At 38.6% G+C, this 25,847-nt stretch overlaps 1 protein-coding gene across 2 annotated transcripts in view; it reads left to right on the top strand.

Moving 5' to 3' along the window:
- Positions 1-25,847, top strand: part of NCKAP5 (NCK associated protein 5) — a 993,237-nt gene that overhangs the window by 11,867 nt on the left and 955,523 nt on the right. The window contains exon 1 of one of the 2 annotated variants that reach the window (XM_086718453.1): positions 24,082-24,582. The exons of the other annotated variant lie outside the window; for it this stretch is intronic. The gene's annotated coding sequence lies outside the window, so the exon portion shown is untranslated. Of the gene's footprint in view, positions 1-24,081; positions 24,583-25,847 lie in introns of those variants that run through there. 2 annotated transcript variants of the gene reach the window in all.

The raw sequence follows: 25,847 nt of genomic DNA, 5'->3' as shown, positions 1-25,847 counted from the left end.
TAATATGTGATGGGTACAAATATCTACTTATAAAAATATTCATTACTATAGTATTTATAATGATAACATATGGAAAACAACTATCAGTAGGAGAGTGGTCAAATAAATCATGGACTTGGAGAGTTCTCATAAATCAACAGGAAAAAGATTACTCTACCAATAGAAAATGGTTAACAAAACTGAAAGGCAGTTTACCAAAAAGAAATGTAAATGTCTAAGAAGCATTTGAACAGATGTTCAATCTCATTAGGAATAAAAGGATACAAATGAAAATTTGATATATTATTTTAACTATTAGCAAAGATGAAACTTCATCATCCATTGATGAAGACGTGGAAATCAGGCAACATCATTTACTCTTGGTGGAAGTGTAATTGGGGCAAATTGGGAGGGAAGAAATTTGAATAGGAGAGAGCATACTTCTGATTCAGCAATGCACTTCTAAGAATGTATCTTAAAGAAATAACCAATGAGTCTATAAAGGATATTTATCACAGTCACACTTATGCTGGTGAAAACTGAGAATAATCCCAAACCCATTGGTAGGTGATTGTTAAATACACGATAGTACAATCACGCGATGGAATACCATACAGCTATTAGAAACTGATGTAGATCTAGTTGACAGGAATGATCTTATGATATAGGAAGCTGAAAATGTAGGCTAAAAATAAATGTGTATCATGAACTTATCTTTTTTTGTATATTTATTTTTTTAATATAAATTTATTGTCAAATTGTTTTCTTTTTTTTAATATGAAATTTATTGTCAAATTGGTTTCCATACAACACCCAATGCTCATCCCAACAGGTGTCCTCCTCAATGGCCATCACCCACTTGCCCCTCCCTCCCACCCCCCATCAACCATCAGTTTATTCTCAGTTTTTAAGAGTCTCTTATGGTTTGCCTCCCTCCCTCTCTAACTTTTTTTTTCCCTTCCCCTCCCCCATGGTCTTCTGTTAAGTTGCTCAGGATCCAATAAGAGTGAAAACATATGGTGTCTGTTTTTCTCTGTATGACTTATTTCACTTAACATAACATGCTCTAGTTCCATCCATGTTGCTACAAAAGGCCATATTTCATTCTTTCTCATTGCCAAGTAGTATTCCATTGTGTATATAAACCACAATTTCCTTATCCATTCATCAGTTGATGGACATTTAAGCTCTTTCCATAATTTGGCTATTGTTGAAAGTACTGCTATAAACATTGGGGTACAAGTGCCCCTATGCATCAGCACTCCTTTATCCCTTGGGTAAATTCCTAGCAGCGCTATTGCTGGGTCATAGGGTAGATCTATTTTTAATTTTTTGAGGAACCTCCACACTGTTTTCCAGAGTGGCTGCACCAGTTTGCATTCCCACCAACAGTGCAAGAGGGTTCCCTTTTCTCCACATCCTTGCCAGCATCTATAGTCTCCTGATTGGTTCATTTTAGCCACTGACTGGTGTGAGGTGATATCTGAGTGTGGTTTTGATTTGTATTTCCCTGATGAGGAGCAATGTTGAGCATCTTTTCATGTCCCTGTTGGCCATCCAGATGTCTTCTTTAGAGAAGTGTCTATTCATGTTTTCTGCCCATTTCTTCACTGGATTATTTGTTTTTTGGGTGTGGAGTTTGGTGAGTTCTTGATAGATTTTGGATACTAGCTCTTTGTCTGATATGTCATTTGCAAATATCTTTTCCCATTCCATTGGGTGCCTTTTAGTTTTGTTGATTGTTTCCTTTGCAGTGCAGAAGGCTTTTATCTTCATGAGGTCCCAATAGTTCATTTTTGCTTTTAATTCCCATGCCTTTGGAGATGTGTCAAGTAAGAAATTGCTGCGGCTGAGGCCAAAGAGTTTTTTTTTTTTTTTTTTCCTGCTTTCTCCTCTAAGGTTTTGATGGTTTCCTGTCTCACATTCAGGTCCTTTATCCATTTTGAGTTTATTTGAGTTTATTTTTGTGAATGGTGTAAGAAAGTGGTCGAGTTTCATTCTTCTTCATGTTGCTGTCCAGTTGTCACAGCACCATTTGTTAAAGAGACTGTCTTTTTTCCATTGGCTATTCTTTCCTGCTTTGCCAAAGATTAGTTGGCCATACTTTTGTGTGTCCAATTCTGGAGTCTCTATTCTATTCCATTGGTCTTTGTGTCTGTTTTGTGCCAATACCATACTGTCTTGATGATTATAACTTTGTAGTAGAGGCTAAAGCCTGGGGTTGTGATGCCTCCTGCTTTGGTCTTCTTCTTCAATGTTACTTTGGCTATTCAGGGTCTTTTGTGGTTCCATACAAATTTTAGGATTGCTTGTTCTAGAAGAATGCTGGTGCAATTTTGATTGGGATTGCATTGAATGTGTAGATTGCTTTGGGTTGTATTGACATTTTTTTTTTTTTTTTTTTTTTTTTAAATTTTTTTTTTCAACGTTTATTTATTTTTGGGACAGAGAGAGACAGAGCATGAATGGGGGAGGGGCAGAGAGAGAGGGAGACACAGAATCGGAAACAGGCTCCAGGCTCTGAGCCATCAGCCCAGAGCCCGACGCGGGGCTCGAACTCACGGACCGCGAGATCGTGACCTGGCTGAAGTCGGACACTCAACCGACTGCGCCACCCAGGCGCCCCTGTATTGACATTTTAACAATATTTATTCTTCCAATCCATGAGCACAGAATGTTTTTCCATTTCTCCATTTTCCAATGTTACCTTCTTCAGTTTCCTTCATAAGCTTTCTATAGGTTTCAGCATACAGATCTTTTACATCTTTGGTTAGGTTTATTCCTAGGTATTTTATGCTTCTTGGTGCAATTGTGAATGGGATCAGTTTTGTTATTTGTCTTTCTGTTGTTTCATTATTAGTGTATAAGAAGGCAACTGATTTCTGTACATTGATTTTGTATCCTGCGATTTTGCTGAATTCATTTATCAGTTGTAGCAGACTTTCGGTGGAGTCTATTGTGTTTTCCATGTATAATATCATGTCATCTGCAAAAAGTGAAAGCTTGACTACATCTTGGCCAATTCTGATGCCTTTGATTTCCTTTTGTTGACTGATTGCTGATGCTAGCGCTTCCAACACTATGTTAAACAACAGTGGTGAGATTGGATATCCCTGTCGTGTTCCTGATCTCAGGGAAAGCTCTCAGTTTTTCCCCATTGAGGATGATATTAGCTGTGGGCTTTTCATAAATGGCTTTTATGATGTTTAAGTATGTTCCTTCTATGCCGAATTTCTCGGGGATTTTATTAAGAAATGATGCTGAATTTTGTCATATGCTTTTTCTGCGTCGATTGACAGGATCATATGGTTCTTTTCTTTTATTAATGTGATGTATCACATTGTTTGATTTGTGAATATTGAACCAGCCCTGCAGCCCAGGAATGAATCTCACTTGATCATTGTGAATAATTCTTTTCATATGCTGTTGAATTTGATTTGCTAGTAGTATCTTTTTGAGAATTTTTGCATCCAGATTCATCAGGTCCATTCATCAGGCCAAATTGGCATTTGTATCCGTATTCATCAGGCCATATTGGCCTGTGGTTCTCTTTTTTTTGCTGGGTCTCTGTCTGGTTTGGGAGTCAAAGTAATGCTGGCTTCATAGAATGAGTCTGGAAGTTTTCCTTCCCTTTCTATTTTTTGGAACAGCTTGAGAAGGATAGGTATTATCTCTGCTTTAAGTGTCTGGTAGAATTCCCCAGGGAAGACATGTGGTCCTGGACTCTTATTTGTTGGGAGATTTTTTTTTTTTTTTTCAACGTTTATTTATTTTTGGGACAGAGAGAGACAGAGCATGAACGGGGGAGGGGCAGAGAGAGAGGGAGACACAGAATCGGAAACAGGCTCCAGGCTCTGAGCCATCAGCCCAGAGCCTGACGCGGGGCTCGAACTCCCGGACCGCGAGATCGTGACCTGGCTGAAGTCGGACGCTTAACCGACTGCGCCACCCAGGCGCCCCTAGGGAGATTTTTGATAACTGATTCAATTTCCTCGCTGGTTATGGGAGTGTTCAAGTTTTCTATTTCTTCCTGTTTGAGTTTTGGAAGTGTGTGGGTGCTTAGGAATTTGTCCATTTCTTCCAGGTTGTCCAGTTTGTTGGCATATAATTTTTCATAGTATTCCCTGATAATTGCTTGTGTTTCTGAGGGATTGGTTGTAATAATTCCATTTTCATTCATGATTTTATCTATTTGGTCATCTCCCTTTCCTTTTTGAGAAGACTGGCTAGAGGTTTATCAATTTTGTTTATTTTTTCAAAAAACCAACACTTGGTTTCATGGATCTGCTCTACAGTTTTTTAAGATTCTATATTGTTTATTTCTGCTCTGATCTTTATTATTTCTCTTCTTCTGCTGGGTTTGGGGTGTCTTTGCTGTTCTGCTTCTATTTCCTTTAGGTGTGCTGTTAGATTTTGTATTTGGGATCTTTCTTGTTTCTTGAGATAGGCCTGGACTGCAATGTATTTTCCTCTGAGGACTGCCTTCGCTGCATCCCAAAGCATTTGGATTGTTGTATTTTCATTTTCATTTGTTTCCATATATTTTTTAATTTCTTCTCTAATTGCTTGGTTGACCCATTCATTCTTTAGTAGGGTGTTCTTTAACCTCCATGCTTTTCGAGGCTTTCCAGACATTTTCCTGTGGTTGATTTCAAGTTTCATAGCATTGTGGTCTGAAAGTGTACATGGTATGATCTCAATTTTTTTATACTTATGAAGGGCTGTTTTGTGACCCAGTATGTGATCTATCTTGGAGAATGTCCTGTGTGCACTTGAGAAGAAAGTATATTCTGTTGCTTTGGGGTGCAGAGTTCTAAATATATCTGTCAAGTCGATCTGATCCAATGTATCATTCAGGGTCCTTTGTTTCTTTATTGATCCTGTGTCTAGATGATCTATCCATTGTTGTAAGTGGAGTATTAAAGTCCTCTGCAATTACCACATTTATCGATACGGTTGCTTATGTTTGTGATTAATTGTTTTACATATTTGGGGGCTCCCGTATTCGGTGAGTAGACATTTATAATCGTTAGCTCTTCCTGATGGATAGACGCTGTAATTATTATATAATGTCCTTCTTCATCTCTTGTTACAGCCTTTAATTTAAAGTGTAGTTTGTCTGATATAAGTATGGCTACTCCAGCTTTCTTTTGACTTCTAGTAGCATGATAGATAGTTCTCCTCATGAACTTATTTTTAAAAAGGCATGTCTTTATATGCGTATATGTGCATACAAACAAAAGTTTGAAAGCATTGCCACCAAGATGAGATGACAACTCTTTGTTTTTTATTGTATATTTTCATATTGCTGAAATTGTCTTTAAGTCATGTATATTAATATCATAGTCAATAAAATGCAGCTTCACCATTCACCATTGTAATCAAAGAAATAAAATGTTCTGTTCGTAAAATGAAATGTTATATAGCCAGTTGAAACAGTGATTTTAAAAAAATAGTCAAGGGGCGCCTGGGTGGCGCAGTCGGTTAAGCGTCTGACTTCAGCCAGGTCACGATCTCGCGGTCCGTGAGTTTGAGCCCCGCGTCGGGCTCTGGGCTGATGGCTCAGAGCCTGGAGCCTGTTTCCGATTCTGTGTCTCCCCCTCTCTCTGCCCCTCCCCCGTTCATTCTCTGTCTCTCTCTGTCCCAAAAATAAATAAACGTTGAAAAAAAAATAAAAAAAAAATAAAAAAAAAAAATAAAAAAATAGTCAAATAAAAAATAATGGAAATATAGTCAAATAGAAAAAAGACTGGAGAAGAAATTCAGCAAAGGTTAACAGTGGTTATCTATGATACATACCTACAACAAGAATTATGTCCATAACCAAATTATTTGTAATAAATATTTTATTTTAAAGTTTATTTATTTATTTTGAGAGAGAGTCAGAGAGAGGTAATGAGAGATGGAGGGAGAGAATCCCAAGCCGGCTCTGCACTCTCCACACAAAACCCGATGTGGGGCTCAATCACATGAACTGTGAGATCTTGAGCTAAGCTAAAAATAAGAGTGGGAAACTCAACCAACTGAACCATCTAGTCACCCCAAATATCTATTACTTTATACTCAGAGAAAATTTAAAAAATTTAAAAGAATTATTTGTTTTGTGATCAATTTCTGCAGCGTTTCTCTTTTTTAGGTGCCACAGATCAGAGTGCCATAGGTATGCCTACTAACACACACACAAAATTATATATTGTACATACCAGACATATGTTGTGAGCCAATTACAAAATGCTTGTATGTGGAAACTTCTCTACCAGTGGGAACTGTAGAACTGTGGCAGGCAGAATTCTAGGTAGTTGGGTCTTCTGGAGACTTAAAGAGAAATGTCATCTAGACCCTTAAAACACTCTACACATTTAGTAAACAACCCACAGTCCTAGATAAATGGTAAAAACAAAAACAAAAACAAAAAACAGTTAGGAATCATGATATTATGCTATTTGCTTTTTGAGAGAGAGAATTTGGAAAGTTTGGCAAGATGTATTTTTTTTTGCCAAACCATTCAAAGTAACCTAATAATTTACTCTCACCTCCCATGCCCTCAATTATTTTAAATTGATTTAGTCCTATCACCTTCTTAGACTATATTCTTGGTTTTCCTAACAACCCTGTGAGTCAGGTAGGGTAAATGTTTATATTTCACAAATAAATAAAGAGCTTCAGAGAGGTTAAATACATTGTTTAGGATCTCAAACTAGAAATTCCAGGAATTGGGATCTGAACTCACATTTTTCTGATAATCCAGTTATTACAGGGACTTGAATCTGAGTTTACTGCCTTCCAATGCAGTTGTTTTCCTATACCATATCATTCTCTTCTTCACTCAGAAGCTTACAGTGCCTTTAAGGTAATTCCAGGATTGAACCAAGATCTGTTTCCTAACAAAGCATCAGGGAACATAAAGTTTCGAAAGGAGAATTCTAGATAAAGGAATAACTTTGGTAAGGCATAGGCCGGGGAAGTGGTTCCGGAGTGGGAGGGAGGTTGGTGAGGTCTCAAACCCACAAGGCTGCGAAGGCTGTACAGGTGATAGAAAAAATGGAAGCCTGCCAGGAGTGAGAAAAACGGAGTCAACTGCATTATGATAAATGGAACTGTCACTGGGTCTTAGTGTGGCAGAGGCAGGGATTCATGAGGATGTGGGTGAACTGGAGAGCGTGTCCTGCTGAATGCCCGAAGGATGTAGCCATTACTTAGCTCCAGCAATTGTTGCCAAAAAAGAGCTGGCTCTGTATATATTTTTTAAAAATTATTTTAGAAAAGCTAGAAATCTGATTTTTTAGGTAAAATATCCCCATTTTATTTACTTTTTTTTAATTTTTTTTTCAACGTTTTTTTAATTTATTTTTGGGACAGACAGAGACAGAGCATGAACGGGGGAGGGGCAGAGAGATAGGGAGACACAGAATCGGAAACAGGCTCCAGGCTCTGAGCCATCAGCCCAGAGCCTGACGCGGGGCTCGAACTCCCGGACCGCGAGATCGTGACCTGGCTGAAGTCGGACGCTTAACCGACTGCGCCACCCAGGCGCCCCAAATTATCCCCATTTTAAATGCTAACTGTAATTTTAAAATAATAATTTATAGGCTGATTAAAATAGATCTAATGGCCATCAAAGCCCCTCATGTTGCTAGTTTTGTGATTTCTGAAACATTGTCTTAAGGGTTTACAAGGCTCCTGACTGATCAGATTCAGTGTCTGTTTTCTTGATGTGTTAATTACGCTACTGTGATTCTTGACATTTGGCCGTACATATTTCGGAAAACATCCCATTTTCATCTCCACACCCAAGTAAGCCAGCCATCCCTGTCTCCAGTTCTTTCTCACATTCCTTCTAAGAGATGGGAAGAGAAGGTCGTGCCTGAGAGGGTAGATCCATGTGTACCCCCAGAACAGTCTGCATAAATAGTAAACTGCTGTATGTGAGTGCTGAGGACTGGCCCTTGGGGCTTGGGAAAGATGTGCTTTAATGAAGTTACATTTCTGACTTTAATTATTGTCTAGACTAGAATTTTTTTTGCAAGACTGTAAATGTAGGGGTGCTGGCTTGGTCATACAAATCTCTCAGGTTTCCTTTGCTTGTAAGAATCCAATGGGAAGGTGCCAAGGAAAGGTCACAAGATGAATGAACCATGGTGCAAATCACCATGTTAAATCTGCAAACTGGAACCGAACATTTGCTTACTGCCTCGACCTGAAATTGACAAAGACGTGTGTCTTTCTAATTCCACAGGAACCATCAAAGGCAAAATGTACGTACATCTGACTGTCTGTCTCTGTCTCTTCTCTTTCACACACACACACACACACGTACACACACACATTTACTCCAGTGGACATTCTAATTCATCTTGGGGGAGTATTTTGACTTTAGAGATTAATTCTCTTCATAAACTGTCTTGGGGCTAATTTATAACATTTGAAGTATGCAATGATTTTCTATTTACGGTGTGTTTTTAATAATGATTCTTTATAGAATTTTTGGAAAATATCACAAAGTATGTCGAGATGCTCACTGTTCTAATTCTGGTGTATACTCTCCTAATCTTTTTGCTATGCCCTTATGAAAAACAGAGCAATGAACAACAAAAACCAGAAAAGCAAACAAACCCTTGACTTTATATGAATAATTTGGATATCAAGGATTCAATTTCTGTGGCAAATTCATTCTACATTAAGTCAGCAGTAAGAAAAAAGTGCTGAAAGGTGAGGCCACGAGAAAGATTCCAGCTGGTAAGAATCCCCTCCTAAGAGGGGAGAAGGAACACTTCCTCAGCATTTCAAGTGCATTTTGACTGAAGGGACAAGGTCAAGTAGGACAGAACCCCTGGGGGCACTGGATACAGTGGTGACTGGTTCAAACACAGGTGAGACGTGTGAATACAGTGTACAATCCCTGTGAGACATGTGGAGGATTCTTACACAAGAATGTCTCATCCCAATGGTTTGGAGGAATTCTTGTACTCACCCAGCCTGAAGCACCTTCCATTAGTCATTCTCTCCAGCACTTTCTGCCTAATCAATCATCATAAATAAAACCACACAGTCTAGAATATTTTGAGACCTTGCTCCATGAATATTTGTATGCAGTGGTTAGACGTATACATTGTAGCGCTGTCTCATTGAATTTTTAGGAACTTTATTGAGATAGCATTTGTATACCATTTAAAGTATGGAGTTTAGTGGTTTTTAGGATATACACAGATTGTGCAACCATCACCACCATATAGTTTTAGAACATTTTCATAACCCCAGAAAATGTTGTTAGCAGTCACTCTCATTCTCCTCAGATACTCCAGAATATTCTTATCAGATATATGATTTGCAAATGTATTCTCCCATTCTGTGGCTTTTCATTTTTTTTTGTTGTTGCCCTTTGACCCACAAAGTTCTTCATTTTGTTTAAGTCTGATTTATCTGCTCCTTTCTTTTATTGCTTGTGCTTTCTTCATCATCTCTAAAATCCATCACTTAACCCAAGGTCATGAAGAGGTATTTCCTTGTTCCTTCTAAGAGTTTTATAGTTTTAGCCCTCACATTTAGCTCTGTGATCCCTTGTGAGACCATCTTTACATATGGTATGAAGTAAGGGTCAATTCCATTCTTTTACAAGCAGATATCCTGTTGTCCCAGTACCATTTGCTGAATGGTACTATCATGGTATATCCTAACACATAGTACATGATAGTACATAGGCTATCATGTCCTAATTTAATGTCTGTTTCAATTTTCACAAGAGTCCAATGAGTTAAGAATTATTGTCCCCATTTGCAAATGAGGAAACAAAGGCTCAGGGAGGGTAAGTGACTTGTCTGAGCAGCCTGAGGAATTCCAAGGAAGAAGTAGAATATAACTTAACTCCAAACAGAGTTCTTTCCACAGTACCAAATTGAGCATCTACTACCTGCCTAGTGTAGTGGTAGAACAAACACACACAAAAGAATACTCATCATTCAATGCCTTTAGATTTTTTTTCAATTAATTATAGTCTTCCAAAGGAGCTATCAGTGCCAAGAGCTCTAAGGCTAGGAAAGATGAATAAGCATATAGTTCTTATTTTTTTTAAAAGCTAGTGACAGTACAGTAGAAACAAGGGAATTTCCTACAAATAGGATAGCCATAGGACTCAGTATTTTTGGTCAAAGCAACAGAAACCAGTTTAAGGAGCCACAGTCAGAGCATCAGAGAGTGAGCAGGAGGCCGGAGAACCAGCCAGCAGCCTGGAAACGAGGCAAGTCCAGTGGTTCAGAAACAGGAAGATGGAAAGTGTCGTGGACAAAAGGAAGTAAGACCAGGATGTCACAGCCATTGGAGAGCATTACCATAGACACTGTGAGTGAGCCTAATTGTGCCCAGGTCGTTGCTTTGCCATGTCTACATCCAGAAACAGGTGGGAGTGTCTGGCTGGATGAGCCAGATTTGTGTGCCCACTCCATGTGGGCAGGAGGCTGAGAGACACTCCATCCCATCCATATCATACACAATGAGGAATCCTCTAAAATAACAGGGGCGAGGGTGCTGGAAATGCCTACTCCCAGGACAGCAGAGAAACCATTCTCCTTTCTGCCATTCTAATTGATTTCTTTTTATCGATGAGACACAGAGCCAAACTATCTTCATCTTACTTCTAATCCTCTCTATTTCACCTGACTTCTTTTTCTAATGTGATTATAATCTCCCTGTGGTCAGGAGCTGTATTTCACTCATCACTACTTCCTGGCTCCCATTGCACCTTAAATACAGACTTATAGGGTGTGTTTTCCAATTACTAAGGATTCTTAGGATACCTCAGGGATCATACTCAATTTCTCATAACTCACATGTGGATTTTCATCAGCCAATTTATAATCTTAAATCTGGTTTTCCTTCCAGCCCCAAATGAGCCTAAGGACCCGGCCCCTACCATCAGTTGGGGACGCACAGGGAATGTTTACCTCCTTTGACATACCAAATGCAAAGGAGGATTGAGAGTGGCTGGAGAAGGTGGGCTCTGTTCCCCGGAGGGCTGTTGGCTAAGTCATGGCTTTACTTGCTCTCACATTTCTATTAATATTGCCTTTATTTTGAACTTTTCAGCTCTTTAAGGTAGTTCTTTTTAGGGCTTCTTTAAACTTTCAGAATTCTGTGGAGTTTTGGGTTCTTTCCCTTGTTTATCATCGGGGGTCAGAACTGGTTGTCTTTTCTGCTCTACTAACCTCCAGGGAGAAGAGTGGAATCCCCCAAATAGCTAAGCTCTGACTCAGCGCTTCTAGACCTTCTCCCTCTGGCTTCTCCCAGCCCCCTTCATCACTTTCTGCAGTTTACAAAGCACTCAGTTTGTGTGATCTGCTCTCAATAAAACTATCCTTGACCACACGGCAAAGTAACACCAGGTTCTTATTTTAATTATATACATTCACGACGAAGGTTGCTAGACGCTATGAAAAGCATTAATTTGTTGTCATATCGTGCGCTGCTATAGTTTTTCTCATCCTTGGAACTGCTTACTCTAATGTCTCTTGATTTTTCTTGGAAAGTAGATGTCCACCATTTGTCTTTGTCTTTGAAAATTTGTCTTTGGAAATAAAAGCTTTCCTGAGGGACAAGAGGAGAGAAGGGCGAAGTTTAAGAAAGATAAATAAGTTTAGTCATTAATGTGTAACAAGTTCTCTCAAAGACTGCACGCTTATGTGTATGTGTGTGTGTGTGTGTGTGTGTGTGTGTGTGTGTGTGTGTGTGTGTATAATGGGCTTTAATGGTTTGAACTATCAACATTGTTCATTAGTGGTTGGCTAACATGTGTATCCAGGCATGTGCCCATCTTCCTCTGCATATATATCCTTGACCAGCACGTCTCTTGTTCCTTGTTCCTTCTTACTGAGCAGTATGGGAAAGTGGGAGGAGGGGAAGCTTGTTAGGGCACACAATGAGGTGTGTTGTGCTGATGTCACGGGGAGACAAAGTTGTTTTGTGATGGTGGGATGGCGATGAGAGAAATGGGTGGGGAAATGTATTTCGTTTATTAAGATTTGAATCCAAGGAGAAATAAAAGACCTCTCCAATTGTGAAGACTGAAGTGAAATCCTGTTTGTGTTTAGAGTCCAGTCTGATAGAGACAACCCTACACTTTATTCTTTTTAACTTGGGCTTCAATTGCTGACAATTCTTTGCTTTATTAAGACAAGGGCCTTTTCGGGGCGCCTGGGTGGCGCAGTCGGTTAAGCGTCCGACTTCAGCCAGGTCACGATCTCGCGGTCCGGGAGTTCGAGCCCCGTCAGGCTCTGGGCTGATGGCTCAGAGCCTGGAGCCTGTTTCTGATTCTGTGTCTCCCTCTCTCTCTGCCCCTCCCCCGTTCATGCTCTGTCTCTCTCTGTCCCAAAAATAAATAAACGTTGAAAAAAAAATTTAAAAAAAGACAAGAGTCTTTTCAATGCCATCTCTGCCTGGAAAGAGATAGAACTCTGGAGTAGGGGAGAGTGTTGCAGGGAAGTGGTTATCTTTATTATTTCTCAAGATCAACTTAGACTTATCTCCTCTCTCATGGAGGCTACTTTCCAGACCCCATGCACCAATCAACTATCTTGTGTCCCAGTTTTCAGTTGTGCTAGTGTGAATCCTGATGATAGGATTCCATTAGAATTTATTGAGCACCTACTGTGTGCCAAGCACTATGCTAACAGCAAACCATAACAATAGCCACTGTATTAGTGTTTAGCATGTGTCAGGTGCTTTGTGCATCTTGCCTCATAAAAGATGGCTATTTTGCAGGTAAGAGAATTGAGGCTCGGTGAAGTTGAATCACTTGTTCAAGGTCAAATAGTTAACAGGTGGTAGACTTGGAATTTGAATGCAGGTCTGTTTGACTTGAGAACCCATATAGGTTTCCCTGATTGATTTTTAATATGCTCCCTTGTTTTTTTACTTTTATGGTGCATGTTGCATTTGAACAGGGAGGGAGATATATTAAAACCTTTGAAAATTTTTGAGAGTAAATATCTATCTCACAGATATCCATCTTCTCAGAGTGGAGAGGATTCGGCAGCCATAGGCCACCAGGTGAATGCTATGATTTCAGAGGTTGGATTAGTTCTTTTGGTTACTAAGCTCTGTCCTCTGTGGTCCCAGCCCTCTCTGGACTTGAGTGCACAGGCACTCTGCGAGCCCTTCCTGCTCCGTGTACCTCAGACCTCCCTCTGCTAAACCGAGCATCAGAATCATGTTGTCTCACAGATGGGATTGCTGAATTAGTGCTGCCAGTCTTTCTCACTGCTGAGTTTCAGCAGCTGCCTCTAATTTTGGCAGCTGTAATTTTCTCTGTTAGCACCACTGTTTGTATTACCCAGTACGGTAAGGATGACACTTGTAGCCCTTTCTCAGACCTTTGGGATCCGGTTTCTCCCTGGGCTTGGAGAAGGGAGGGCAAGGTAGGTAAGGCTGTACCATGAGGATCTTGGTGGGTGAGACACCTCACTAAGACTGGCTCCCAAATCTGGGTCGGACCAGTGACGCTCTCAGTGTGTGCTTAAGGTAACGTTGAAGAGTGGTCAGCAGTAGGGTGGAAAGTTCAACTTCTTACTTTATTAGACTCTGTTCTCTCCTGATATTCACATTACCCCCAGGTCCTAGGCTAGTGTTTGCATTCTTTTTAAAAATTTTTTTTTTAAATCTTTATTCATTTTTGAGAGACAGAGCACAAGTTGGGGAGGAGTAGAGAGAGAGGGAGACACAGAATCAGAAGCAGGCTCCAGGTTCTGAGCTGTCAGCACAGAGCCTGACGGGGCATGAACTCACGAACTGTGAAATCATGACCTGAGCCCAAGTCAGACGCTCAACCGACTGAGCCACCCAGGCGCCCCTAGTGTTTGCATTCTAACTTAAGACCATATGAGAAAAGAAAAGCTAAATCAGAAGTAAATTGTCAATGTAGGCATGGTAGCTTATGGTGACTTAAGATAATTTCACCCCTAGGGAAAAATGCATACTTTATGCTTCCCTTTATTGATGCTACTAGGATCTTAAACTAGGTATTTGTGTGGGAACCTGCAGACTAGGAAAAGTGAATGATTTCACAGTAGCATGAAATCACATGGAAGATATTGAGGACAGTGCTCTGTTTGGGAGAATATTTCTTCATCAGGTTGCCATGATCTCACTAGCTGTGGGAGTAAATACTATCTTCATTTAGATATGCAGGAGTTGAGCCCAAAGAAAGGGCTGAATGAGTGAATGATGGTCTAGGTCTACCTACAGTTAAAGTTCTCAGCTGAGGGCAGCTTTGATTGAATTGGAGTGGTAATTCAGTCGAATTGCCAAGCCCTATGCTTCTGCTGTGTGATGCGTGAGTCTGTCCAAGACTTCAGTTGCAGGTTATGGCACTTCCAGGGAATTGAAAAGAGCCTAATTAGGAAACGCTGTGATGGTAAAGAAGATGAGAATTATGACAGGTGGTTCTTTTACCAAGTTCAGTGGTCAAACTACCTTCATGGCAACTCAGCACCACTGAGGCACTCATCACTCATTGAAAACTATGAAGTACCTACTATGTGTCTGGTATTGTGATGGACACTGGAATGGTTCTGTGAATATGACACTGTCACTGTCCTCAATAAGTTACCAATAGTGGGACATTAGGAAAAGAGAAGATGGGTCACATTGGCCCAGAACCCGAATCTGCAAAAGAGAAACTGCACAGGGAGAGCAGTTCATCCATGGGATGAACATAGAGACTTTGGTGGCACAGGCAGGAAATCACTGGTCCTGAGCCAGGACAGGGAAAAAAGACTACTATAGGTGCTACTATTTACCTAAACCATCTTGATAACCCCAAGTCTAAGGGTTTGAGGTATTTATTAAACTTATACGTGATGTGGCAAAAGGAGTGGCTGCCTCAAAGACCAGGGAACTTCAGGCCTTGTCACCACCAGAACTTTGACTCTGCCTCTGTCCCTGCCCCCCTTCAACATTCACCTTGGAAAAATGATCAAAACACTCTGGGTCTTCGTTGTTTGATCAGTAAAATGGTGATAATAACACTGTACTTCCCTGAAGATGGAGGGCTGGACCACCTAATCTCCTTAATTTTCTTTCTGTCTTCAAGTCTATTATCTTATGATTTCTACTTTTCTAGTTGATAAAGACAACACAAAGCCTGATTTTTGCAGAAGTATGTTATTTGCTAGATTAAACCCACTATCTGCCCCTGAATATTTGAATAACAGCTAACTGGTCTATAAGACCTGGTCCTAGATGTGGCCAAGTACACTTGAATCAAATCTTTAAGATGTCCCACAGCTTTCAGAGAAATATTATTTGTAGAAATTTCTGCCCACTATTTAACCATCTGAATTTACCAATGAATTAAAGTTTCATTGTAATGGTATTATCTTTAAAGGACATTTAAGTGTGTTTGATAAATGACATAGATTCATATTTATTTATTTTTATTTTACTTTATTTTTTTATTTTTGAAAAATTTCCTGGTTTGTTTCATAATAGTGAGAGTAGGCTAACAAGTATCTACTGAGTGCCACTATGTATGGAGAAGTAACCTGGACTTCAATGTTGAGGAGCAAAGGAGTAGAAACCATTTCTCTTTATGTTTAAGAATCTTACCATTTATTTGAAATAAGGCATGTGTCTGAGAACAATTACAGAGCATCTTGGCAATATATTCCTTAATATGCTTTGAATTGAAGGCACGTGTTCCAACTGTTGGCACAGTAAAGAAGAGAAAATGGAAGGGAAGTTTCTGTTGTTTTGAGTCTTGAAGGAGCTGATAATATGCTTTCCCAAGGCAGCCTCAAATATTAAGATTTATTTCAAAGCCTTAAAACCAGAGTTCGACACATTGGAGCTAGAGGACATGGACTAATGCCTAAAACTGGGAACATAGGGTACAGAAGAACAAGAGAGAAGTGTGAAAACTCCCTGAGGCAATGCCTGATGTGAATCAGGTACTTTAACCTCATTACTGTGATAATTCCACGTGATCCTGTGTTTTCTTTCTACTGATCAGGAGACTGAGGTTCAGAAAGGCAAGGTAAATTTTTTCCAGTTAGTAAGGGCCAGAGATGGATTTGTTGACTTCTTTCTAGGTCTACCTGGGTTAAAAAACAACAACAACAACAAAACAAAACAAACAAACAAACAAACAAACCCAAAATTCAGTGTGAGTGGTGACAAATGGTACAAGTTGAATGCAGATCACTGATTCATCCTTCTATAGTCTGCTGAACTCAGTGATAAAATAATTAGCTGAGATCACTATCCATTCTAACTGTAAGGGAGCAATAGACATTTGGATAGAAAGTGCTCAGGCAATGGATTCCAAGCCTGGGAGGCGACCTGTCTATGCTTCTTATTCCCCCAGTAGTTTTTGTAAAGATTTTGGCCAGAGAGAAACTGCAGAGCAACTTGAAAGCTATATAAAGCAAATGTGTAATAGTGTTGGCAATGTTCTGAAAGTAGCTACCAAGAATGCATACTACAGGGAGGAATGAAAAACCAGTTTCTGGCTGAAATCCATTTTGAATGGAAAAGATTTTAATGGATGAATTATCTTTCAATAAGTTGTTGGTTTCCATTTAATTGCCATTATTTGCTATTTTATTTGTAAATCTTTACGCTTGTACATATGTGACTACATTGGGAGGCATTGGAAGTTTGTTTATGAACTGTGCATTCTCCTTTCTTAAAGAGTAAATATCTGACTCTTTAAGTGTCTGCAGCCTCTTCTCTTGCCTTGTGATTTTAATTTGTCCTGTATAATATGTAACATGTATCTTTTTCTATTAAAATTTGACAACTTGGTTTTCCCTATCTGATCTTTCCTAATTAGAAATTACATGGGTGAATCAGAGTCCTTCTAATCTACTATGTAAATATAGGAACTGAACTTCATGCACTTATCAGGTACCTTTCACAGTTTTTGTAAAACAGTGAGGCATGAAGCCATGCCTGAGAAGCATGCAGGCTATTCCTTCAGGCGATACTCTCCCACTCAGATTTCTTGTTTACCGATTTCTGAAGATGTCTCCAGCAGTTGTTCCTGCCCGTGGGCCACGAACTCTTGTGAGTGGGAGGGGGATGGAGTTATTGCAAAGGGTGTGTAAATTCACCCCCCCCCCCCACACATCCTATAGTGAATGAATGAATTACAATTGCCTTTTAAAAAATTACTAAACTCATAGTAGGTTTTAATCATAATCTTTTCTCCGATTCAGCAAATGATAAAAACACAAAATTATCACATAGAAGTCTGTGAAAGTTTTTGATGTTAAAAAAATTAAACTTCATAACCAAAAGATTATGCTCTACCTCTATTCAAATCATTTAAAGCACTTATTACCATTTACCACCTGGAGTATGGAATTCCCAAAGGTGATGGACTTAATCTTCCTTCACTTTCCAAAGCAAAAAGCATGAGCGTCTGAAAACAGTTAATTTTCCCCCAATACTTACATATCTCCCTCTTTTTTTTTTTCTATTCTCCTTGTATTGATCAGCAATATTCTGTCGTGGTATTCCTGTATTGTCCCTGATTCAAAGAGGTCATATTATATTATTTATTACATTTGACTATTAGTTTCAGATAGAACTTCTTTACCATACTATAGAAACACTCTTCTATTTCTGATTCACCTTGAATTAGCAAAAATGAGGAATAGATGCTGAATTTCACAAATGTCTTTTATTTATTTTTATTTTTTTTGAAAATTTTTTATGTTTATTTGCGTTTGAGAGAGAGAGTCAGCACAATCAGGGGAGGGGCAGAGAGAGAGGGAGATAGAGAATCTGAAGCAGGCTCCAGTCCAGACTCTGAGCCATCAGCACAGAGCCTGATGTAAGGCTTGAACCCACAGACTGTGAGACCATTACCTGAGCTGAAGTCAGACGGTTAACTGACTGAGTTACCCAGGTGCCCCTCACAAATGTTTCTTAAACATCTGTATAGGTATATAGGATCTACTTGATCTAGTGTTGTAAAAATTAAATCATATCAGACACTTCTTGTTTATGGTTCTTTCTTCCTTTTTGAAGTTGTAGGCCTTGATTTGTTACTCTTTTAGTTAAGAATTCATAAAAATCATCCTCACCACCATCATTGTATTTTTCCTTTTTTATTGTTTGCTTATTTGCCTATACTTTTTCTTGTTTGTGATATTTGCCAGCTTCATCACGTTTTCCTGTCAGGTTTATGAAGGTTCACAAAATTAATGTGGAGCGTGTTTATCTTTTTTTGTGTTCTCGAAACTGTTTGTATCCACAAGGCAGTGAAGTATGGTCATTGAGCCCATGGGCTTTGGGGACATATACAGACCTCAGTTTAAACGCTGGCTTGTTCACCTGCAGGTTTTATGACCTTGGGAAAGTTATTTAACTTGTCTAAGATGAGTTTCATTACCTATAAAATGTAAACACAAGCATCGATTATAGATAGGCTTTGTGAGATTAAATGAGATTATACAGGCAAAGCCCTATGACAGCTCTTGGCTGGTTGTAAGCATTAAATAAATGTGTCTATTGCTAAGATAATGGTGATAAAGATGGTGATGATGATGATGATATTGTTATTATTGTGTGGAAATTTTTTCCTTGAAATTAGTTGTGTGTAATAATGGAATGACTTTTTAAAAAAGAATTTTTGGACATTCATTTTCCCTTGCTTCTTTAATTTTTCCCATTTTCCTGGACAAATTAATTTTAATGATTATTTTATTCAGTAATTTTTAATTATTGTTTTCCAAGAGAAATTTACCTATAGATTATTGACATCTTCAAAATTGTTAGGCCAGGTATATGGTATGCTTTGTAAGAGATACAGATCTCTCCTTCTCTCCAAATACAAACATATATATTTGTGTGTGTGTGTGTATGTGTGTGTATGTATAGTTTATATACATGTTTATATTTACATATAAAAAGCCATCTATTTTTCTGTGTCTTCTTTTTTTCCCAATATATGAAATTTATTGTCAAACTGGTTTCCATACAACACCCAGTGCTCATCCCAAAAGGTGCCCTCCTCGATACCCATCACCCACCCTCTCCTCCCTCCCACCCCCCCATCAATCCTCAGTTTGTTCTCAGTTTTTAAGAGTCTCTTATGCTTTGGCTCTCTCCCACTCTAACCTTTTATTTTTCTGTGTTTTCATATTCACCCTAATTTTTATTCAGGAATACTGTGGTTTTTCTTCATACTCTTATCATAGTTTTATTTTTAATCTTTTTTTTCTTTAAATTTTTTTTTAACGTTTATTTATTTTTGAGACAGAGAGAGACAAAGCATGAACAGGGGAGGGGCAGATACAGAGGGAGACACAGAATCTGAAACAGGCTCCAGGCTCTGAGCTGTCAGCACAGAGCCCTATGCGGGGCTTGAACTCACAGACCGTGAGATCATGACCTGAGCTGAAGTTGGATGCTTAACCGACTGAGCCACCCAGGCGCCCCAATCTTTTTTTTTTTTAAGTTTATTTATTTTGAAAGAGAGAGAGCAAGCATGAGCAGGTGAGGGTCAGAGAGAGAGGAGAGAGAATCCCAAACAGGCTCTGCACCGTCAGCACAGAGCCCAATGCGGGGCTTGAAATCATGACACAAACTTGGAGATCATGACCTGAGCTGAAACCCAGAGTCAGATGCTCAATCAGCTGAGCCACCTGGATGCCCCGGTTTTATTTTTATTCTTATGGAAAGAAGATATTAAGCCCACTTTCAAATTGTTTACATTTCCTGCTTTTAAAATTATTTTCTGCTTCAAACTATATTAATTTTCCTAAGCTTTTCCTAAATTTGTATTTCTACCTTTTTAGATACAAACATTCATCATTTATTATTTATTACTAATTTTTGATTAATCGAATCATTTAGAGATGTTGGTTTACCTCTGAGTACAGTTGTGATTGCATCCCACAAATTTTTCTATATCCTGTTTCCACTATCATAATTTTTAATTATTCCATTATTTTATAATTTTGGTTTTTATATTCCCTTTGATCTTAGAGCTATTTGGAAGAATAATTGTAACTTCTCAAGTTTTTGTTTGTTTGCTATCATTTTGTAATTTACTTCCAGTTTTCTTGCAGACATCAAAGAATAATGCCTATATTTTGCTTTGGCAATCGTGATTTGTATTTTGATTTAATAAATGGTTAATTTTAGTAAATGTTCTATGAACAATGGAAAGAAAACAATTATTTTTTTGTAGATCATGGAGTTTGTAGAATATACAAAAATGCATGCATCTACATACACACATACACTCATCCCAACATATATTATCAGTCATTATTATTTATATCCTATGAGCTTTTTTTGTTTTTGTCACTTGTTCCTTTAAGAACAAAAAGAAGTATGATAAAACCTACTCACTCTTTTTTTTTTTTTTTTTTTTTAACATTTATTTATTTTTGAGAGACAGAGAGTGACAGAGCATGAGCAGGGGAGGGGCAGAGAGAGAGGGAGATACAGAATCTGAAGCAGGTTCCAGGCTCCGAGCTGTCAGCACAGAGCCTGACGCCGGGCTTGAACTCACAAACGGTTGAGATCATGACCTGAGCTGAAGTAGGATGCTTAACCAACTGAGCCACCCAGGTGCCCCTGCTCGTTCTGTTTTTATTATGATTCTATAAATTTCTCCTTATATTTCCAGTATTTTCCTTTATTTACTTTGATGTTATATTATCTACAGCCTGAATATCAATGACTAGCATAACTTGTTAGTACTACTATTACAAATACTAAAAAAAAAAAAAAAAAAAAAAAATTTGAGCATGTATCATGTGGCAGGTATTGAGGTGGGTGTTTTAAATGAATTTTTTTTACTTAGTACAGCTCTATAAGATAGATACATATATTTACCACTTCCAATAAGTATTCTGATAGATTGTATTCATTAAGAGACACACAGATAAAACAATTTATTGTTTTACATAATGCTTCTTGCCTTTAATGATACCTCCTTAATGTTAATATCGTGACCCTTGCTTCCTTTTTGTTTGCATTTGCCTTGTATATCCCTGTCTGTCTTTTAACACTTAATCTTTATGTCATTTAGTGTGGTGTTGGTATATAGTCGATACCCGACAAAAGAATATTTGTGGGATGAGCAGTCTTTCAGAGTCACTTTGTTTGGTATGTATGTTTTCTAGAAGGCATATAATTGAATGTTGTTTATGATGAGTGTGAATAGATATTAGGGGAGTTTAACCCACTTACAGTTATTGTGTTAACGATATGTTTAATTTACTTCTGACATTTAGTGTTTTGTTATTTTTTTATGTTTCCTTTAATTTTCTTTTTTGCTTTTACTACTGCCATATGGACTGTGAGTTCTTTGATTAAATATACATACAAATTCGTTTGGAGAGTGTACATCTTGTTTTTATTCCACTTTTGATTGACATCTGGCTTGTCCTGCAGCTGAGTGCATTCACACTGTTGGCACAATAATTGGAGTTTCCATTATAGCTGCTTCACAAGGCTTTACATGCCAACCTGCAGTAAATCATGCTGACGGTCATGAATTTCTCTTTTTGTTTATGATCTCATTTGAAATAATTTATTTTTTTGAAAATGAAACATATTTTTATCACACAATGTAGTCTTTATTAATTTTGTCCTAATCATATAACAAATGTTAAATGATATGTATTGATTATCTGTTATGTACACAGTGCTGCTGAACTATGTGAATTTGAAGGAGAAAGAACACAAGCACAAAGTGGTATTTTTCTCCGTTTTTTTTTCCATAATGTATTTTTTATTTTTTATTTATTTATTTTTTTATTATTATTATTTTTTAGTATATGAAATGTATTGTCAAATTGGTTTCCATACAACACCCAGTGCTCATCCCAAAAGATGCCCTCTTCAATGCCCATCACCTACCCTCCCCTTCCTCCCACCCCCCATCAACCCTCAGTTTGTTCTGTTTTTAAGTCTCTTATGCTTTGGCTCTCTCTTTTCTCCCTGTTTTTAACTTGCTTAAAGTGTAATTGACAGGAGAACTAGATGTATATCCATAAAAAAAAGTTGAAAAACTCAAAAGCTAAAATATAAGTGATGTTACTGGCACTGTGTATAAATAAATGCTAATTGAGAAACATATGCAAAATGTGCCATGAATTCAGAGGTCAGAAACATTGCCTAGGATTGAAATAAATGTTCAGAGAGATCTTCCCTGAAGAAGAAGGAAAACATCCCAAGGTGGTGGATAGTGGGGAAAGGTGTGGAGATGGGCATATACAAACCATGTCGATGGGATGGCAAGCAAATAATCATGGTCACTTCAGAGGTTTCATGGAATTGGAAATGCTTATTAGGGTAAAGGATTCATTCTACAAACACGTGTCAAACACTTAGTACCCAGAGAGCATACAGAAGGTGCTTAACCAAGTGTAGGGCAGAGGCATGTCAGAGAAGGCTTCCATTTGGAAGTACTGCCAGAATGGAATTGTAAGAGACAAGCAGGAGTCCAGTGGGTAAAGGTTTCAGTCATGGGTGGGAAAGTTGGAAAGAAGTGTTTTTTTGGCAGAGGAGAGCAAAGATATGAAGGCTTACAGGTGAGAGAGAGCATGGTGCTTTTGAGAACCACAACCATTTTTCTATGATTGGCATATAGAATGTGAATGGGAGAACTTGGTGAAATGGTTAGAGGGAGAAAAGCTTCCCCACATCATGAGGGCTTTGGGTACCACACTGTAGGCTTTTGGACTTTATCTACAAGGCCAGAGGAGCCTCAAAGTGATGGAAAGTGGATTATAGACAGGAAGATTGAAAGTGGAGAGATGGGTTGAGAGATTAATTCAGGTGAAAGATGTCTAGGGACTGCACAGAGGCAGTGGCCATGGGGATATATTTGAGAGTGATTAAAACATTAGAAGTGACAACCCGATATCAAATGGGTAAAGGAGCTAGAAATAGGGCAGCCACGGATTATTCTTTGAATGCTGCTTGGAAGTTAACTGGAATATGTTTATCATTATAGAAAAACACATGAGAAGGAAAAGGTTTGCAGGCCAAGGTGGCGTTGTGGGGTAGGTTGAAATACTTTTAGGTTTTATACACATGGGTTAAAAGTTTTCTTCTTGTGGTATTTTCCTACCGAGTTGAAAGTAATGGGGTTTTAAGTGTCAGCATTTCCTTAAGATCGTCATGAGTGTATAACACATATAACACTGGTAAAATTACTAGGTGAATAAAATATGTGTAAATGCACAGACTTGTTGGTGAGACAAAAATTTATTTAGCTACCAATCCCATAAATGGCCAAACAATTAACAATAATAAAGTCTGTTTCAGTAACAAAGCCTCGCAAAGACAGGGAGATGTGGATGCCTTTCAACAAAAGAAATTCCTTTCTTCTCAGATGACATGTAAACTGATGTCATTTCTCATTCCATAAAGAAAAAAAAAAGATGAAACTTGCTATGGTTCACAGTATTCCAATGATGACATTCTTCCTCAAAGTAGTCTAAAAAAAGACATTGTGAACAAACTTGTGCTTCCTCTGCCAGAAATGCATGCCTGGCTATAATGCAAGCCTTTCATATTCAACCATTTAGATAATAGTTTTTACATGAACTTTCATAACATTTATTTACTGCCATAAATGAATGGACCAACCAGGGCTGAAGGCAGGAATCCAGTTCCTCAGCAGTTAGATTTCTCACTGCATTATCTCAACTTTATCAAGTTTTCTCTGAAAGTAGTATTTCCTGTCAGTATTTCATAGGCAATGTGAAATGTTACGGGTGTCTCAGTTTAGAAGTTTTACAGTTCTGCCTGCTTGTGAAACACATTAGCCTCACTCCATGAAGATCATGCTCTAGTTATAAATGTTTTGACTACCCAGAACACCCTTTTTTAAGGGTGTATCAACCACATCTTCCTTCCCCTCCCCTCTTGCTGACTGATTCACACTCTTCTATGAATTGTTGAAGCAAAAAACCAACCAACAAACAAAACCAGGCAGACTGCCTATTTCTGAAGACAAGGCTTTCTGTATGTTCACCTGGGTAAAATGGTGAGCTATGCCTTGGGCTGATCTGCTAGTGAGGGTTTAACCAGGATAGATGTGTTGATCACTAATGGAGGAAGACATTTTTGTATGATAGGTTTTCCGTTGACATAGTAGAGGTGATTGATGGTGAGCCTGGTCTGGAAGAGTTTGAACTCAAGGTAGCTCTGCTAAGCAGACATCTGACTTGTTGAAGTCCTGCCACCCCCTCTAGTCCCTACGTGCTGAGGCATGGGGTTCCCTCGGGTTGAGCTGGTTAAACTGGACAAACAACAGTCTCCCAGAGCAGACTCTGGGGCCATGGCCTGGAGGCTGGCTCCTGCCCTGGCAGGAAGTTATGCCCACGTGCTTGCCTTCCTCCTCTCCCACTCTGTTGGTGCCAGGCACAACCAGACAGGAGCAGAGGATGGCCATGGACAGGACAATTGGTGCTTGACTCTGACCTGCTCCAAAAGCCCTATCTCCAGAGTCTTCCCAGCTCATGGCTGGCCTCTATGGGATGGGCTAGGATTATAGAGCAAATTTCTGGAACCTCACCCTTGGTGGCAGAAAATGCAGAACCAGATGCAGCTGTGGAAGAAGCCACTAGATGGTTGAAAAAGGTAAAAATAATTTATCTCTTAAAATAAAATTTGAACTGTATATTTTCTCTCCTAAAGTAATCTAATTGCTTGAAGGGGGGGGGGGAACCTTAAGACATTAGAAGGAAAGAAAACAATTGGAATCTTTTACTTGGAGAAAGCAGAGAAATGCCTTGTTGCTAACAATTGCCTCTCTTAGAGCTAAAATCAAATCTCTGATGTCTGTATGAACAGAGATGCATATAATGTAAAAGATTCCCAGATACCAGAGAACTCCCAAGAGCTTCTATTTCATTCTCTAATTTAACTGTCACCTTTATCCACCTCTATGCCTATTTGCTGAATAGGAATAAAGAGGGAAATTGAGCAAAATTTGTCTTCACAAAGGGCATAGGAGAATGGGGGAGTCATTTCCATAAGAGGTAATAAAAGTTATGATACAAGTTTGGCATGGTCTCTCTGGAAGCACTTTCACTGTCTTCATAGCCCTAGTGCCTTGCACAGCTCTTGACTTGTAGTTGTTCTTATTTGTTGGATGTTGTATTTGGCTGCCATCAACATGAATTTGAGCCATTTAAGCTAATTCTTTACACACTAACTCTTTAATACAGTTTCATTTATTTAATTTATTCATTCATTCACTGGCAAATGCTTAGAGGCAGAGCTACTCTATAAGACCAGAAGCATATGCAATGAATATTAGTGCAATTCCAGCCTAAATGTTGACATTTGCATAGGTAATATATAAAGTGGTTTATTTACAAGTGAAAGGATATTGTGTTTAGGGGTTGTTTAGTGTATTAAAAGATAGGCAAAAAAATGTTATGCAGAAGTTTGTGTGATTAATTAAAATAAAGCTATTATATGGTTCACCTCCCTCTGCTAGTGAAGATATAATTTTGTTTATAAGCATCTCAATGCTATAGAATGACTTCAGAACATTCTGGAGAATGTCTCTCTACTGAATTCCATTTGAGTGGCCTCCGAGGGGCCCTCCATCCCCAGCCTAAAAGATACCTTCTTCAATTCTTGCATATTTTCCTCTTTACAGGAATGATATGTGCTGACTCTGCTTCTTTACCTCGTAGTTATTCATTTAAAACATTATGAAATATTTAAGACAATGCGTACAGAAGAACATAGTCAAGACTCATGTTTCAACACTCAGCTGAACAAATAGAACATTACCAGTAACACTGATGCTTGTGGGCACCTATCCCTACTCATATCTCACTTTCTCCCAGTACACAATGATGCCACCACTATTCTGAATTTGGGGTGAGGTA

This window comes from Puma concolor, chromosome C1 (genome assembly GCF_028749965.1).
Source record: "Puma concolor isolate L17-30 chromosome C1, mPumCon1.1.hap2, whole genome shotgun sequence".
NCBI lineage: Eukaryota > Metazoa > Chordata > Mammalia > Carnivora > Felidae > Puma > Puma concolor.
Note: the sequence above shows the minus strand (reverse complement) of the source record. Positions and strands in the feature narration are given on the sequence as shown.